Source organism: Aedes aegypti, chromosome 1, assembly GCF_002204515.2.
Source record: "Aedes aegypti strain LVP_AGWG chromosome 1, AaegL5.0 Primary Assembly, whole genome shotgun sequence".
In the NCBI taxonomy this organism is placed as follows: domain Eukaryota; kingdom Metazoa; phylum Arthropoda; class Insecta; order Diptera; family Culicidae; genus Aedes; species Aedes aegypti.
In genome coordinates, this window is record NC_035107.1 from 154,572,172 (window position 1) to 154,589,601 (window position 17,430).

The window sequence follows — 17,430 nt, forward strand, 5'->3', positions numbered from 1 at the left end:
CACGTTAGCTAATCATTTATCTAAATTAGGTAGTAGAACGCATTGAAATTTCTGTCAATACTCTGAATGGAATGCATTGTCAACTGAATATAATAACGAATAATTAAACAATAATATGTGACATAAAAAGTAATGTAGTTTATACTGCTGATAGAAGAAATTCTTAAATTTTTATTTCAATTTTCATAATGCTGTTTTATGAAATAAGCAAGATGCCACATTGGCATGATTCAGATCAATTCATAAGGTGAATCAATGAAATACTCACCGATTTCTTGTGGCTAATAAACATAAGGGAAAATAATGAATATTCATAGTTTTTTTTGCCTGAGTGTATATAACGAACGCTTTGAGCCACCTCGATTGCCTATTTGTGGACAGATGCGTTTATTTCGACTACCACTTGCAATCTTCTTCAGTGTCAGTTACTCGCATCCACCTTCAAAAATTAAACTGTTTAGCCTGACAACTGAAGTTAAAGATGAAACAAGACCAGGAGCTTGAATAGACCATTTCCGTCAGACTTAACACCATCGTTTTATATTTTTCCTCAAAAGATAATAATTGAAAATGATCATTTTTTTAAGTTTTTTTATTTTTTATGAATTCTTGAATTTTATATGAATTTTCAAAAATTGACAATTTCACCACTTTTTCAGACATGCGGAACGGAAATGGTAACTCTAACAGTGGTGAATTTCGTATTCACCATGTCGGCCATATTAGAAAAATCGTAAAAACTGATAACCCTATTCCCAGCTGTATTTACTTTTTGGAAATGTCAAAAATAACTAGTATTTATATATGTAAACTTCTATTCTTTCCCGATCAGTTTTTAAGAATATCACGTTTTTTCGATTATTCATGGTAAGTAAATTTCATTTTTCACGTCGTAGCCGAACCAATTGCTATTTTCCATTATTACCAGTATCGTCGGAAGTGGTGCTTTTAGTTGCTGCATAACAAGAGGAGACAACAAGGATGGATGGACCAGAAACTCTTGGACAACTAGTCGTAGTTCTTCCAGATGAGGGCGCAGTTTTTCGGTGGAATTATGGCCTTCGATATTTTGTCGTGATGCAAAGAGCACCATTTAAACGGACTACCTTCTACAAGCGGCATATAACCGGTGAGTTGAAAAAGATGTGCCTGTGCGCCATTCGTATCATTCAACGTCTCGGACACCGCCGACCAGAAAAAGTTTGGTGGACTGCGAAACGGATACATCATATTCGGCATGACGTGTTCAGTAACCTACAAGAAAGTCCCCAACTGACAGAAAGATTTGGTGCGGATGTGCAAAGTCGACATCAAGGACAGCAAAGTGAAAGCCAAGCTACCGGAAGAAGAATCATCAGTACTACGACATCTCGACTTAGTCCAACTACCAATTATAGTAACGGTGTGGGTGGCCCGCTAGTTGGTCGTTGACCTGAATATAGTTATTAGCTATGCCCGCCTACTCCCGCCAGCGGTCATAATGGACAAGAACTGGCAGCAACATATCAAGGATTTACATGAAGCGCAAGCCACCGCACTGCCCGATGAGGACGAGATTAAAATCCTCCCTCTCCCAGAAAACAGAAACTCATTCATTTATTTGCAAACGGTTGAAAAAAACAATAATGGTAATAAAGATGCATGGATTAGTATTTATAATTATTTGCAGGGCTGGTAGCAGATCTCTTTTAAAGACAGTCTATTATAATACAAGTCCCTGAAAATTATCTTTTTTTAATAGAAGGTCTCTAATGTCTCTTTTCACCACAATTGTCTCTGAAGTAGTTTTATTCCTTTTTAACCTCGTGGATGAATTCAGACACCTGCGTGACTATTTTACTTTTATTAGGAATTTCTCCACGGATTTTTCAAGGAACTATTTCACAAATAATTCTTCTAGTAATTTTTACAGAGTATTCTTCAAGAATACTATCAGGTATACTATTAGGTACCACTCCTTGTACTGCATTTAATCCATTGGTACTTGGTGTCATACAATTTTGAGGAACAGCAAGGAACATGTATGTCATTTCTCGTCTTTGCTACAACCTTCAGCAATTGTTATAGGAATGGGGGTTATCCCAGACATTCCTCTCCAATTACTTTTCCACTTATTGTACTGCAGATTTCTTCAATTTGTACAGGAACTCTTTCAAGAAAATCCACAATTTTTAAATATTTTAGAGAAATTCGTTAATCGATTTTTTTCTAGCAAACCCAACTCCCATCAAGGCTGGAACTTCTGGATCCAGCCTGAAAAATCGAAAAAAAAAGTGTTTAAAATATATTATTTTTATAAAAATATATCCGACATATCGTATTATGTTATTTTACATCACCGAATTGTTCAGCTATTAATATTTCACCCGAATTCGTAAAATAATTTAAAAAAAAAATCCAGTTACTTTTTCGATCTATACACAATTTCTATAGGGATATCAGATATTTTTCAAGAAATTTCTTTAGAATGTCCAATGTAATATCTAGGAAATGATTGATTAGTTTTCCAATAATTATAATAGCAATCTATTTAATTTTGTTTATCATTTTTTCACCCTGAAGATGAGTTCCTACAGCAGTTTCATTAGAAATGCTTTAAGATTTCCTTTAAAAATTATCTAATCTTTTTCAGATTTTTTTTCGGTAAAGCCTGATTCGCTGCTGACAAGTAATTTCTCGGCCTATCTTGATGCATGGGAAATTTCTGCAAGGAATCGATCAAGAATGCGCTTTTTTCTGATCACAGTACGCAGTTGAAAAGAACTGTCACTTCAAATGGGAGTCGCTGTAGAAAATTTCTGCAAGGAATCGGCGAGAAATTTCTTTAGCGATTCCTTTTCAGTAGCAAATCAGGCTTAAAGCCTGATTTGCTGCTGACAAGTAATTTGTCGGCATATTTTGATGCATGGGAAATTTCTGCAAGGAAACGATCAAGAATGCGCTTTTTACTGATCGCAGTACGCAGTTGAAAAGAACTGTCAGTTCAAATGGGAGTCGCTGTAGAAAATTTCTGCAAGGAATCGGCGAGAAATTTCTTTAGCGATTCCTTTTCAGTAGCAAATCAGGCTTAATTCTTTAAAAGTTTCCTTCGCAACTTTGCTGGACACTTTTCTTAAATATATCCTGGATAAATTCTTTGTATTGTAATTGAAGGGGAACCTCTGGGGTAATTTCTGGAGGCATCAAGGGAGGTATATGTAAAGAAATTTATGCAGAAAATTTAACAAAATCCTTAGTGAAAATTTGGTAGGAATGTCTATGAAATCCATACAGCCATTGCTGTAATTTGTAGGTAATTTCTAAAAAAAGCTATTCAATTGAATTTTTTTTATAGTTTAATGAAAAAAAAAGAAATTTGTAGAAAATCATGAAAATTTTTATAAGAAATCAATTGATGAATGGAACAACTTAGGACCTCCTGGAGAAATTTCTTAAAATATGAAGGTTTTACTGTAGAAATTCATGATTCCTTAAGCAATTTCTCGGATGCTCCTTGGAAAAAAGCAGGTTGAATTCTTGTAGGTATCTTGAACGAAATTCTTAAAGGAAATCCGTAAGAAATCACTATATGACTCCTGAAGAAATCTTCGGGTTAATACCTGAAAGTAATTTCGGAAATAATTTGATGAAATTCTTGAAGAAAATTAAGAAAAAAATACATGCAATAGTACTACAATCAGAAATTCTTGCCGTGACGTCAAGAGAAATTCCCAGAAACTGTTTCTTTAATGATCGTCGGATTATTTGAAAATCCTCTTGAAAACTCTTCTTTTTGATTTATTGATTCCTGTTTAGTCTCTTTCTCGTTTCATTCCAGAATGATGATGAACAGTTCTCCTTACTGGTGACTGTGTTTCGAAATAAAAAATAAGCGATTGGCTTGGGCTCAACACGCCACTGTGAGTTTAGCCTTAAGAAGTTTACTTTCACTCACTCAATTCATTTGGTATTAATCTTTTTAAGCCTAGGGACTGTTTATTGATTACGTAAGACAATTCTGGCGGTTTTTCGACCCCATCCCTCCATAGTAAGATTTTTTGTAAGAAAATTTATAATAAAAAATTTATGACGCGTAAGGAATCTCATTTTTTTTAATTATAAGATAAGTAGCAGAATTTTCAAAATCGGTTATACTAGAGGCAATCTAATTATTCGTTTTAATCTAAAATATTCGAATTATTCCTTTATCCAATCTACTGGTATATACACAACTTTTGATATTGGTACCCTTCTTCTTTCCGTTACGTTACTCATATATTTTTTTTACAAAGAAAAATTAACTGCCCATGACTGCATTTTTATCACATTCGACATTTTTGTCAATTTTGAGTTAATACCGTGGTCATTAAATGATAAACACTTTCGATCAACTTACTTAAATCTTTGAGATTTTTCTAGGAAATTCGAAAGAAACAAGCTCAACGAGACAGATTATAAATGAGCCCCAAATTTAGTAGCAATGAAATTTCTAACAGAATTATTTCCTTATTAACAATATGTGATATTAGCTGTACACAATTTCAATTTCAAATAAGCAATTTTGAGTTCTTCGTAATTTTTGGGAATCTTAGTTTCTTCCCATACTGACATAAAATACACACTTGGTATTCCATTTGCTCAATGCCTACATTTGTTGAATGTTATTTAATGTGTTCTTTAATTTAATAATTCTCATCGGCTCCATTATACAAAACCATAGGCACAAAATAGCGAACTCGTCAAGGGTAAAAATCCACCCTAATAATATTTATACTTAAGCTCTTCCATGATTCACTTTGGCATAGAGGGGTCTTCTCTGCCAAATTGTCTGAAACATTGCAATAAGAAGCATTTGAATACATCGAATATAGTGGCCACAAATGCTCTTAAAAACGTATTTAGGACAGTGGAGCAAAAGTTCTATGAATAAGATCTGGCTCCCTACTTTTTGTTAGTTCAAGAAAAGCAAACTTTTCGAAAACATACATCATCTCTAACAACATTAGACATTTTCTTTTTGTGTGTATTTCTGAACTGTAATGGGCTTGTGATGTTGTGATTCTCGGGTACCTCGGGTATCGAATTGCTCAACGGGCCCATTCTCCGCACAAAATACTTACGAGAAATAATTACTTGTGAGTTGTGACGTATTTTAGGAAAGCGAGATGTTCCACAACGCACAATTATTGCGGACATTTATTTAATAAATTACGTATAGGGAGATGGATCCTATTCTTGAAACTTTTGAATCCATTTTTAGCGTTATGAAATTTGTGAATGAACGCAGTAAGGTTTTTCAATATGCATCGTATTGAAAAGCTGCTTATTGCAAAGTTTCAGACGATTCGGCCGAGAAAAACTACAATGCCAGAGTGAAGTGGAAGTGCCCAAGTAGCTCGGCACCCTACATGTGGAAATAATTGCACTTGATTGGAGCTGAGAAATTGCGGTGGATGACAACATTTAATGGGAGACCTGACTAGCGGATTGTTGTTCCTTGTTTCGCTTATGCAACTGGGACGGGAGAAGCTTGCTAATCCACTACTTTTTCGATGGCCTTCCGGTGTTATTGACTGAATCATCCGCCAGGGCAACGGCTTCTTATTGTTCCGATTCTGCATCTCTGTTGGTCCCGGAGCTTCTTCCACATTCGATTCTGCCTGCAGATTGGACTTCTCCGTCGCTGGCGGCTTCTCATACAGCAAACCGGACTTGTCGACTGACTGTGATGCAAAGTTGTGTGGTACACTTTCCCTCATGCGGAATGATAAAAAATGCTTCTGGGATGATTCCTGTTTCGCTTCATGATGTGGACAATTGTCTTCCTCCTGTAGCACGGGTTACGGGATCATGGATTGGTGCACTTCTCCGGCGGCGACGAGTACCATATTCAATAAAACCAAAACAAAAACACAAAAAAAAATCGTCTGTCACGGGTGACAGTCATCTGATCAAAAATTCACCAACCGTGGTGGGAAGAGAGAAGGGTCTGACGGGCATCGTTCTGAAATAAATTGTGGGAGACCGTGGGGTCAAATGTCGTGCCGCCAGTTTTTCATTGTTTTTCAATAGTTAGGGGCTTCAAAACATATGGGTTCCTTAAGAAACTTTGTTTAAAATAATGAAAGAAAGCATATAAGCAAATAAAAAATTTTCACGGAAATGGTCTATTATAATTGCAAACGCTATCTAGCCTTAAGGCTCAAACGCAATGATAGCGGAACGGCAACGGAATGCGGAACCGGTTCGCCAGCATGAACCACACTATCTCGACTGACCCATCAACGAATGAAAGTGAATCAACACCATGTCGACAAGCATGTTGTAGTTCATGCTGGCGAACCGGTTCCGCATTCCGTTGCCGTTCCGCTATCATTGCGTTTGGGCCTTTAGGAATATTAAGGCTATATCAGTCGCTGTAGATCAGTGGACAAAACGACTGAAAAAAAGGTTCATTGGCGAAGACGGTATCTCATAACATGCATGTGCCTCTCCACCTCGATCAATCAGGCCAGTAGCGTCCAACAGAGAACCGTCCTTATCCTCCTTTTAACAACTTAGTGGTCTCATCCTGTACAATACTTGTGTAAAACCTCGCAGTGTACTAGCAAAAATGCCATAGTTCTGGTAACACTCGAGCTGTATTCCTTATCATTTGCTGCGAGTCCTTTTCAAAGTTTATTAATCACTGCACGGTTAGAAAACTTTTCAAAGTTGGCTTGAAGATAGTGCTTTTCGATGGAATCACCGTAGTTGGGACAATTGAACCAATATATCTTAATATACGGAATCGTTCATTCACAATAAAACCCACATCAAGTTGTTCAAAACTTGAAATTGAGCACAACATTAATGAACACTTATTAATGGTTCAACTTTAGTTACCAATCCATTTATCCTGCCCATTGTGGCCCAGAACGCACCGTACATACCTTCTACCACCAGATATCGTCTCACCATGCGTTGAATGTATAGCGCTTGTAATGTAATGTAATAGTGCTTTCAATTTTTTCGCATTCCTTTCTCATTTGCTTTGTCAAGGTCTTCGATTGCCAGCCAAATGCCTCTGTTTTCATCACACCGCTGATCGAACAATTGTAATTAGGTACCACATAATCAAAATATAATTTCTTTCGCACTCTTGATTCACATTTGCGTGTTTTGTTAACAAAAACTAATTTTTCATAACCGTACCAATTTCCACAAAACACTACAATAGTTATTTATGCAACAAGTTGCAAAATGATGATTTTTTCAGCACGAGTTATACATTTATCCAACGAGGCTCGCCGAATTGGATAAATACAACGAGTGCTGAAAAAATCGAGTTTTGCAACGAGCTGCATACAACATTTTTTGCTATTTCGAAAAATGCCGTTTTAACTGGATGAACTCTGAGAGCACAAATAAAAATTTCAAGAGAACCCACATGGGCATACAGCCATGCGTAGTTTCAGTAGTTTTCAATCACGTAGGCTGTGATACAGTTGTACCTATGAATGTCAAAAATTTTCTCACTCCCATCGGTATCATGCATAATGCATATCTATATTCCCTATGGACAAATGCACGCGTTCATTCTCTGACGTTTTAGCGGTGCCGTGTTATTTATGTTACCATGGAAACACAGGCAGTAGCTGACTACAAATGCTGGACGATCGAATCGCCAAGCTGTGTCGGAACCTGATCGCAGAGTCTACATCCTCTAGTTAAGTGACTCGCCGTGTAAACCAAACTGAAAGTTACTTCGCTCGAGTCGAGAATTGTCACCTCGCTATACGACACCGACAGTTCTCACCTCACACCAGTCGTAGAATAAGCTCAAGAATCAGATGCAATTGTACTTATTCTGTGCGAAAATAGTGCTGAAAAGTAGCACTTTTCAGTACTGTTTCCATTGGTACGAAAAGTAGGCCGTTATGTTGATCAACTTCTCAATGAAAAGTTGATTGATTTGCAACGGAATTGCAAAAACAATATTTTGTACTTCCTAATCATTTTTCACCTCGTCGCCACTTGTGGTAACCGCGTGTTCATAGATCGAGCGTGTATACCAGACTGAATGCTGCTGTACAGAGCATGTGCTAGGCATGGCACCATTCGGTGTGTACTGTAAGAAGGGTAGGGGAAGGGGCGGTAAAATGAACACCTTAAGGAAATCATCGTGTTTCTAATAGAAAAACGAGGAATTTGTATAGTTCTATCCCACAACATCCAAAATAGGGATCCAAAGCGGTATGAATTCAGACTAAAATAGCTGAATATTCACATATTTTTGGCGCTAGCAAAAAACGATGTAAATGTTCATTTTACCTGCACTATGTGGGTAAAATGAATATCATGCAAAAATCGCGAGTAAAACAAATATTTCTGGAAATTTTTATTGTCTTACCGAAAATATACACGGAGAAAAGCGATTATACTAGTTAGCATGCATATTATTATTTTTCAAACATTTTCCTCATTTAATCGTTGCGATACTTAAAAAATATTCTCTGGATTATTTTATTTTATACTTTGTCATGCATTTTTCTTTTATATATTTTACCATGCATATGTAGCCACCCATGCTACTCTTTGGACTTTTGCAAAATCAATCTCGTTCTGTTCGGTTACTTAATTCATGCTATTCAAGTAAGTCGCGTCGCGTTCATTAAAAATATCATAATATTCACGAAAAGGTGCCTAAATACCCAGAGTATGTTTTCATCCTGTTCAGCAGCATGTGAAAACTCTTGGAGACAAAATAACAAACCAACCTCAAATAAAGGAAATCTTCCGAAGTTCCAGCGTGTCGTAAAACTGTACAAATTACAGCCGAAAAAGCTGTTGAAAGGTAAGTTGGCTGGCTATAATATTTAAACCATTCAGTAAACGTGATATGAAACCTTTTCAGTTGATTTTGTGCGGAAGAAACCCATCGCGATAATCGTGAAGAAATCGGAAAAAAATCGGGACACTATTCTGGAACTGAATTCACCGAGCATGATGGATTTTGCGAGATCGAAGTGGCATTGCGCAGGAGACCGGATCAGTCAATGTCGGGAAGCAAAATAAATTTGAAAAAGCAGCTGTAAATAGTAGCAATATAGACCAGTTCCTTATAAAACTAATAAATGTGTTGATAATAATATAAGAAACAGTTTCCGATTATTTTTGATTACATCGACCGCACTAAAATGGCTATTTATAAACAGTTTATAGGATAATAGAGCTTTATACATTGGTTGATTAATATCCAAAAATACATTGACCGAAATAAAACCCGTTTATACTAGCAAAGCTTATAACGCCGATATGCATCACAATGAGTGAATAGATCGAATATGATTTTAGTATGATATTTAAGCCAACTAGTATTATATTTTCTTAGCGTGTATCTATTAATGAGTGTAACCCATTCAAAAAGGATTCCAAAAGTATCAGATTTGACATCATATGACAACGATATTCACCTCACTGAAAAATTTCAAGTCTTCCGAGCTAAAAGTTACGTCAGTTTTAATTTTCAAACGTGGTTTTTTAAAATTCTAGTTTTCGTTGATGTTTTCACTTTATTTGACTTACGTATCAACTTGAACACTCCGATTTAAGCTCTAAATCGTTCGTGCGTGATGAAAATTCATCGAAATTTGTTTTTTTTTCGGTAAAATGCACGGTGTTCATTTTACCACCCCTGGTAAAATGCACGGTGTTCATTTTACCACCCCTGTTCATTTTACCACCACTTCCCCTATAATGTATATGAGTAGAGCGCTTATCACCACAGGAAGTATTCAGATGATCCTCAGACAGTTCCGAAAACATCTCATATGGTTTTCCGAAAGATTCCTTAAAAGATATCCGGAAGAATTCCAACAGGATTTTAAGAAGAGTTCCAGAAGTATAAGAATATTGAGGCATAAAATTACTTAGGTTTTTTAGGAGAATTCCAGAAGGATTGTCTAAAGTATTTCAGAAGAATTTCGAAAGCATCTCAGATGATTTTCGTAAGAGTTCAGAGGCATTTTTGTGATAATCCTATGAGTATTACCGGTAAAATCTTAGAAACGTTTTTAGAAGAATCTCAGAGTTCGTAGGAATTCCAGAAGGATTTCTATTAGAGCCCTAGGAAATCTTTGGAAGAACCCTTTAAAAATATCTTATAGAGTTGCATTAGGATTTTCAGTAGGAACTTCTATGCAGTTTGCTTGATCAAGAAAGGCCTGTATGGACTCAGGCAAGCCGGATGCATCTGGAACAAGAAGGTCGACGGTGTGTTGAAGCAGATGGGTTTCCGGCAGTCCGCCCACGACCCGTGTCTCTACGTTCGGAGCGGTATTCAAGGCAACACGTACCTTGTGATCTACGTGGACGACATCGTTATCGCGTGCCACAGCGAGGAGGAGTACGAGGACTTGATGCGGGACCTGAACAAGCACTTCACCGTTTCTTCGTTGGGCAACATCCGGCATTTTCTCGGAATCCAAGTGCAACGTGATGGTAAGGCTTTCACACTCAACCAGAAGGCCTACATCCAAAAGGTGCTGCAGAGGTTCGGAATGGTTGAAGCGAAGCCATCGAAATATCCCCTGGCTCCTGGCCACCTAAAACAGAAGGAGGAGAAGAAGATGTTACCGAACAACGACCAATACGCAAGTTTGGTAGGAAGTCTGTTGTACGTGGCGGTAAACACTCGACCGGACATCGCTGCACCCGTAGCCATTCTGGGACGTTCAGTAAGTGCACCATCTCAAGCCGATTGGACGGAGGCCAAGCGTGTCCTTCGCTATCTGAAGTCGACGATGGACCACAAGCTCACGCTGAAGGCCGAGGATTCCGGTTTGGAGGTCTATGTGGACGCAGACTGGGCAAGCGATGCAGCCAGTCACAAATCAAACTCCGGATACGTGTTCCTGTTCGGCGGCGGATCAATATACTGGGGTTCGCGCAAGCAGACGTGCGTGGCGCTCAGCAGTACCGAAGCCGAATTCGTGGCGCTCGCCGAGTGCTGTCAGGAGCTCACATGGATCGTCCGGATGCTCCAAGATTTCTCCGTTGATGTCTCAACCCCGGTGCTGGTACACGAAGATAACCAGTCCTGTATCAAACAGTTGGAGTCAACGAAGGTCAACAACAGTTCGAAGCATGTGGACACAAAATACTACTTTGTCCGCAAACTGCACGAAGACAATATCATCGACGTCCGCTACTGCCCCACCGATCAAATGGTAGCGGATATGCTGACCAAGCCGCTGGCACCACAGAAGCTGGCAAGATTCCGTGACGCAGTAGGAGTTCACCAATCGAGGAGGAGTGTTGAAGAGTAGGCGCTTGATGAACCAGCAAGCCATGAAATAGATGTAATTTGACGTTAAATAAATTTATGAATTAGATCGTTCCCAACCTTTGAGCAGAACAGTTGTTCTTAATTAATAATCCGATCTACGGCATAACCCAATAATTTTCAGTAGGAACTTCTGTAATATTTCCGAAAAAAGAATCTAAGAATTCAATTTCCAGGATAAATAAATCCCAAGGAGATACACGCTAAAATCGCAGAGTAATTCCTGCAAGAATCCCAAAAATATGGCCAAAAGAATTACAGAGGGATGTCTACACTCAAGAAAACAGACCCCTTAAATACAGGTGCATTTGCACATACATTAGCCAAATATTCATTCTAATTAATTCTATTTGTACCCTGTATTCATCATGTTGGTATTGAATACAATGTATTTGTGTAGCGCTTACATATCATTTGAAGAGTATTCAAGGTATGTGCAAGGTTCATACCAGCTTGAAATACATTGTGTAAACAAAGATGGTATCCGCGGTTGTGATGTTCCGGGAAACTTGTATATCGATTAGTTGCAGTAGGTCAGCAATATCCTAAATGAATTTAAATGTAATTTATCTGTTCATCTAAGAAAGTGGACACGTGTTTTTTACAGTAAACTGTTTATTTTCGAACAAATTCATGAGTTTACCTAAAATACATGGAAATCAACGTAATTTCGACCAAATTCACATAATTTTTTTTTTTTTATTGAGCATTGCTGGAGAATGCTCTTACTTTTCTCGTGATACCTCCCATAAGGTTCTGCACAACTTTTTTCGGAACTTTTTGTTGTGCTGCTGACCACATTTTCTTGAAAAAATCGATGGAGCTTGCTTCTCTTCCATCCTTGTTAAGATGCCGTTTGATTATTGCCCAATATGTTTCAATGGGGCGTAGTTCTGAGCAATTTTATGGATTCGATCATTTGTGCAGAAAAAAATTGCGAGTCGCCATGTCAATTCGACCCATCGCTTGGAATTTATAATTTTTTTATGTCAACTTTTGTCTGCTGTCAAAATAAACACTTGAGTACACACTGAAACAAAATTTTATTTGTTTTTATGGAATTTTCACACCAAAATGTTAATATTTAGGTGTCCACTTTCTTAAATGAACAGTCCTTATTCTAACATTTATTTGCATCTGTGCAGATTCGGTAATCATGGAATATTGAGAATTCATGACTAGCAGCCTACTTAAATGTGCTAAACAATAAACAAAATTCGAAGTTCCGCCATGAATGATAACATTTTATTTTATTCCCTCGTGATCATGTCTTTTCATTATTTAGCTTGAGCTTCCCTCTCTTCGTTATGCTCATCATAAACTACTTATTATTCGGTATTTTTTATGATTTACAAATCTTACCCAGTATAAAAAATTACCGAACAAGCAAATCGTGATTGAGTGTGATGCTTACGTTTGTAAATTCGGTTGGTTTCCACTCAAGAGGTAAATTCATCTGCATCATTGTATGCAAACCAACCAAACAATAATTATTTTGTCACACATTTTTCGATTACTTCCACTGAGATATGGGCATACCGTAGATGTTTATTGTCACGAAAAATGCTTAATACATGACCATGTCAATAAGCCATTTCACCAGACGTTCGAATGACGTTTTCTGGCGGGCCGCTCATTGTTGTTATTCAAAAAACTAGCATGATCACGCGCTGGTCACATTTTTGTTCTTTGTCTGAATAGTTGAAATTTTAAGCTTTCATTCCATACAAAAAGATTGGAAATCGGTTAAGCTGTTCAAAAGTTATAATATTTTTTAAACATTACAAATCTAATGCACTGAGACCTACAGTGTGTGTCGATAAAAAATGACTGATTTTTTATTTATTTTCAAAAAAATATATCTCAAAAACTAAAAAACATACATCGCTGAAAATTTGACAGTATACGTAAAATTTTCTGAACTTTCAAGAAAAAATGAGAACAGCGATAGCCCCTTTTGTCCCGCGGCCTTCAAAACACGAAAAAACGGAAACTATTGAGTTTTTTCATCTAAAAAAACACAATTTTTGTGAAATTTTATATTTTTTTTTTGAAAAGTCAAAATCTTTAGCCTTTATTTCGTCCAAAAAGATTGAAAATCGGTCGAACGGTTCTAAAGTTATAATTTTATTAAAAATAAAATTTTTGCAAAATCGCGATTTTTCTGGTCACCCTATTTCGGAAATGGTCACCCTAATCAAAAAATCCAAAAATACGTGTATCCTTATTTCGGATAAGGAACAAAATAGCAAATTTTCACGGAATTCGGAGACCCACTAGATCGGTTTTTCATGGAATGGCTGGTATGTGATATGTAGTATATGTGATCGGATCTCTGCGGCAAATCGTCATCCGACGCCGGTTGAGTGACGAGGATGATGCTTCTTTTAGTTTCGTCGCCGACGTTTTCTACTTGATGGTGACGATTGTCTAGCCTGGTTGGGGTACAGTCACCCCACAGTTATGGATCAACTAAGGGTAATTTTTCAGAACAAAATATGCTTATAAATCATAGTGACGCTATACCACACTCAATCACGATTTGCTTGTTCGGTAATTTTTTATACTGGGTACGAATTGTAAATCATAAAAAATACCGAACTTTCAGCTTTTCGATTGAAAACTTCTGAGGTTCAGTAATAATTTTTACTTTTTACTGAACGACGGTAGCTGTCAAACCCAATTTTCCAGCATTACCGAACAGGCCGAAAAGTCAGTAAAAACCATTACCGACTATTCAGTAGTTGATGTTTTTTACTGACTTGTCGTCAAAATCAAATCAAAACAAACTGATGCGCATGCGGGAAAGTGTCAAATGAGAATCTCCTGCTGTAAAATCGTCCGGCGCCGGGAGACACGGCTATGGCAACCAATCTTTTCTGCACCTATTTTGCGCTTTCTCGTGGTAAGTAGTCGAAATTTAGTGAGAAACGCAACCATTTTAAGCAACCAAAAAGGCTTAGGACTGCTTACGTTGGTAAATTCAGTTGGTTTCCATACAAGAGGTAAATTTATCTGCATCATTGAGTTTGCCTCTTGTATGCAAACCATCCAAATAATGATTTTGTCACACATTTTTCGATTACTTCCACTGTGATATGAGCATACCGTCAGAGGACCGACACGGCTGTCATCCTGCATACATTTCGGCTCTTCCTCACATCGTTTTGGTACTTCGCGTTTTGGTACCCACTTTCTGGTCGGTTTGCCCTAAGCTTGCTCCTGATTTTCGAGTATACGGCTCATACGTTGCTAGTGCTAGATTCTGGCAATTAAACATATCGCATTGAATCGTCGTATTTGACGACGCTTTTCATTAGTTCATCATTTTGTTTGATGTTTTACGCATCAGCGAGGTATCATTGATGTCTCCTACCCATAAAAACATAGGTTTTGTCCCTCCCAAAATAATCAAAACAAGAATACTGGACGCCATGTTGAATTGATGTTAGGTTGGTGAATATTGGCTCATGCCACCCCCCTGCATACCGTAGATGTTTATTCGTACGAAAAATGCATGTCGATGTCCATGTTCATGTCGATTGGGTTTTAATTTGTATTAATTTCTGAAAAAAACAACACTATCTGGAAGAGCAAAGCATGGAGCATGGAAAACTGGAAAGCCAGTAAAAACGCTCTACAATTTTACTGACTAAGTCAGTAATTTCCATCAGTCAAAACATGTTGTGATTTACTGGGTTTTTTTCGATAATCATAAAAATTACCGAAAAAACCGTAGTTCCAAAACCCAGTAAAATTTTACTGGGGTCGGTAATCTGAATTGGCTGTGCAGGACCAAATTACCTTTCTGGTACTGCAGGATTTAGTTGATTTTAGAAATACATCTGAGAATACTTGATTACAGTAAGGACCCGATTTTGTCAGCCCCTCGATGAATTTTAGGCTGACCAAATGGGGTACCTGACAAAATCGGGTCATTTTATTTTGTTCCTGTTTTTCAAATTTTATTTTATTATTTTTTATTTGTTATTCTACATATTTGACAAGAAAGTCACACAGATTGCTTAAAGATCCTTAATCCTTAAAAACTAGTCTACTAATGTTAAAATCAAAGGCGTCATACACATTGAATAATCTGCAACATCTGTCAACCGGGTTGTGAAATCCGTATGCAGTACGATGTCCGGGGGTCCACAGCAAGTTGAAGTTGCGAAGTTGTCGAGTGGGCGCATGAAAATTAACGCATTGAAGAACACTGCTACAGTCAATGTGATTGCTGACAATGTCAAAAATAAATAGCCTTTGCAGAAAAGTGCGACGACTTGACAAGGAGTGTAGTCCTATGAGCGCATCTATGCTCATATGCAGGTAGATTATCGGGATCAGTCCACGGAAGTCGTCGAAGAGCAAATCTAACATTTTTTTTGGATCCTTTCGATACACGTTACGTGTACTGCATGATACGGAGCCCAAACTTGTACTCCATATTCAAGAACGCTTCGAATCAAGGAGCAATAGAGAGATTTCAAAGCGTGCACGTCAGTGAATTCCATAGTGTTGCGACGCAAAAAGCCGATCATTGTGTTTGCCTTCGCGATGACCATAGATATGTGCATGTTGAATCGCAATTTGTCGTCCAAGATGAGCCCGAGATCCTTGATGGCATCAACTCTTTCAAGCGGGGCATGGTCAATTTTGAAATTGAATCTATTTCGTTGACATTTGAATGAAGAATTCCATTTTATGACATAAGCCGTAAAAGTTCTTACTGGTAAAACTAGTGATCCTAGATAAAACATACTCATGCATTATAGTATCCCTTATTATTGTTTAATAATATGGATTGTAGTTTTTGTAGCATTTTCCAAATTCTAAGAATATGTCTTATTTTACTGAATAAAAATATTCAATTCTAAAATGCAGTCAACTTTCGTTCGTTGCACTAAACCGGTAGCCCACCTAGTGAAAGAGTTCCACTAATCGGGTTGAGTTTACAGCTGTCAAAATATCAAATACAATAGAAATTCAGGGCTACCAACTTTGAGAAATCAAGCTTTATGTCATAAAGCGACGTTCGTCTTCGTTTTAAGTGGGCTATAGCCCACCTACCGGAAGCCCAATTAAAAAGAAGCCAACCTAAAGATAGTGCAACGAATGAAATTCGACAGTAAATCCTTTTTTTATCCGCTAAGCCGTAAATGAGCGCACATGAAGAATAGAAGAGTGCATGGTGACGTCAAGAAAAATTCTCCGTCTCTGTCCCTCTTTCATCAAGCTCTGTCCTCCTCTTTGACATTCACTGCTGGAAATGTTTAGATTTTTTATATGGAGTTGAAATTCACTGCTGGAATTGTTAACATTTTTTATATGGAGTTTCGAGGTTAGGTCAGGCGTGCAACGATCTATGTTGCTTGTTGCGTGTAGGATTTTCTGCACCGGTGGCGATCGAGTGTAAAAACGGTGTGCTACCTGCGGAATAAAAGAACGGTTTGGGTGCAAGTTTTGGCACACCGGTGGGAAAACGGTGCAGGCGGTGCAAATAAAGAAAAACAACATTAGTTTCGTCGCCGACGTTTTCCATTTGACGGTGACGATTGTCTACTCTGGCAACAACACAAAGCTCGCAATAAAAGTCAAGTTAACAAAAGAACTATAGTAGATCACGCTGCCTAACTGCATTATTTTTCGGGGAAACGGGTCATTCGGGGGACTGGCGTTCGGGGAAAAGAAACATAATCAAGTTCATTCCACTCAATTTGGGGGTTTGTGAATGCACTACTGGTACTGGTACTTTGTTGTACTGGTACATTGTTGTCTGTATATATAATCAGTTTGGATTTCGGATAAAATAAGTATATAAATATATTAGACACCTGAAAATAAATTTTATTAATAATTTTATCTCAGTTCAGTTTTTGATTATTTTTTTTCCAATCGTTATAAATCCGAAGATTGCACTTTATGGCAAAATCTAATAAGTTAATACTTTAACAATCATGTCTAAAAACTTAAAATTTCCATGGGAAGCAAATTAACATGCGTTTGACGGCATTACCTGTACAAAAAAGTGATGAAAAATATTTACACATTTTACTGATTTATTTGTTGTCGACATTCAGAACCTTCAACATAAAACAATGTTTATTTGCTGAGGCTTTTTTAAT

General features: G+C 37.4%; 2 long non-coding RNA genes across 2 annotated transcripts; both read left to right on the forward strand.

Moving 5' to 3' along the window:
- Positions 1-565: 565 nt before the first annotated feature.
- LOC110678535 lies at positions 566-1,659 on the forward strand. Its single transcript, XR_002501692.1, has 2 exons — positions 566-867; positions 929-1,659. It is a non-coding gene; the product is annotated as an uncharacterized LOC110678535 (long non-coding RNA).
- A 6,704-nt stretch (positions 1,660-8,363) lies between these two features.
- LOC110674532 lies at positions 8,364-9,053 on the forward strand. Its single transcript, XR_002498957.1, has 2 exons — positions 8,364-8,815; positions 8,876-9,053. It is a non-coding gene; the product is annotated as an uncharacterized LOC110674532 (long non-coding RNA).
- The last annotated feature ends 8,377 nt before the right edge of the window (positions 9,054-17,430 follow it).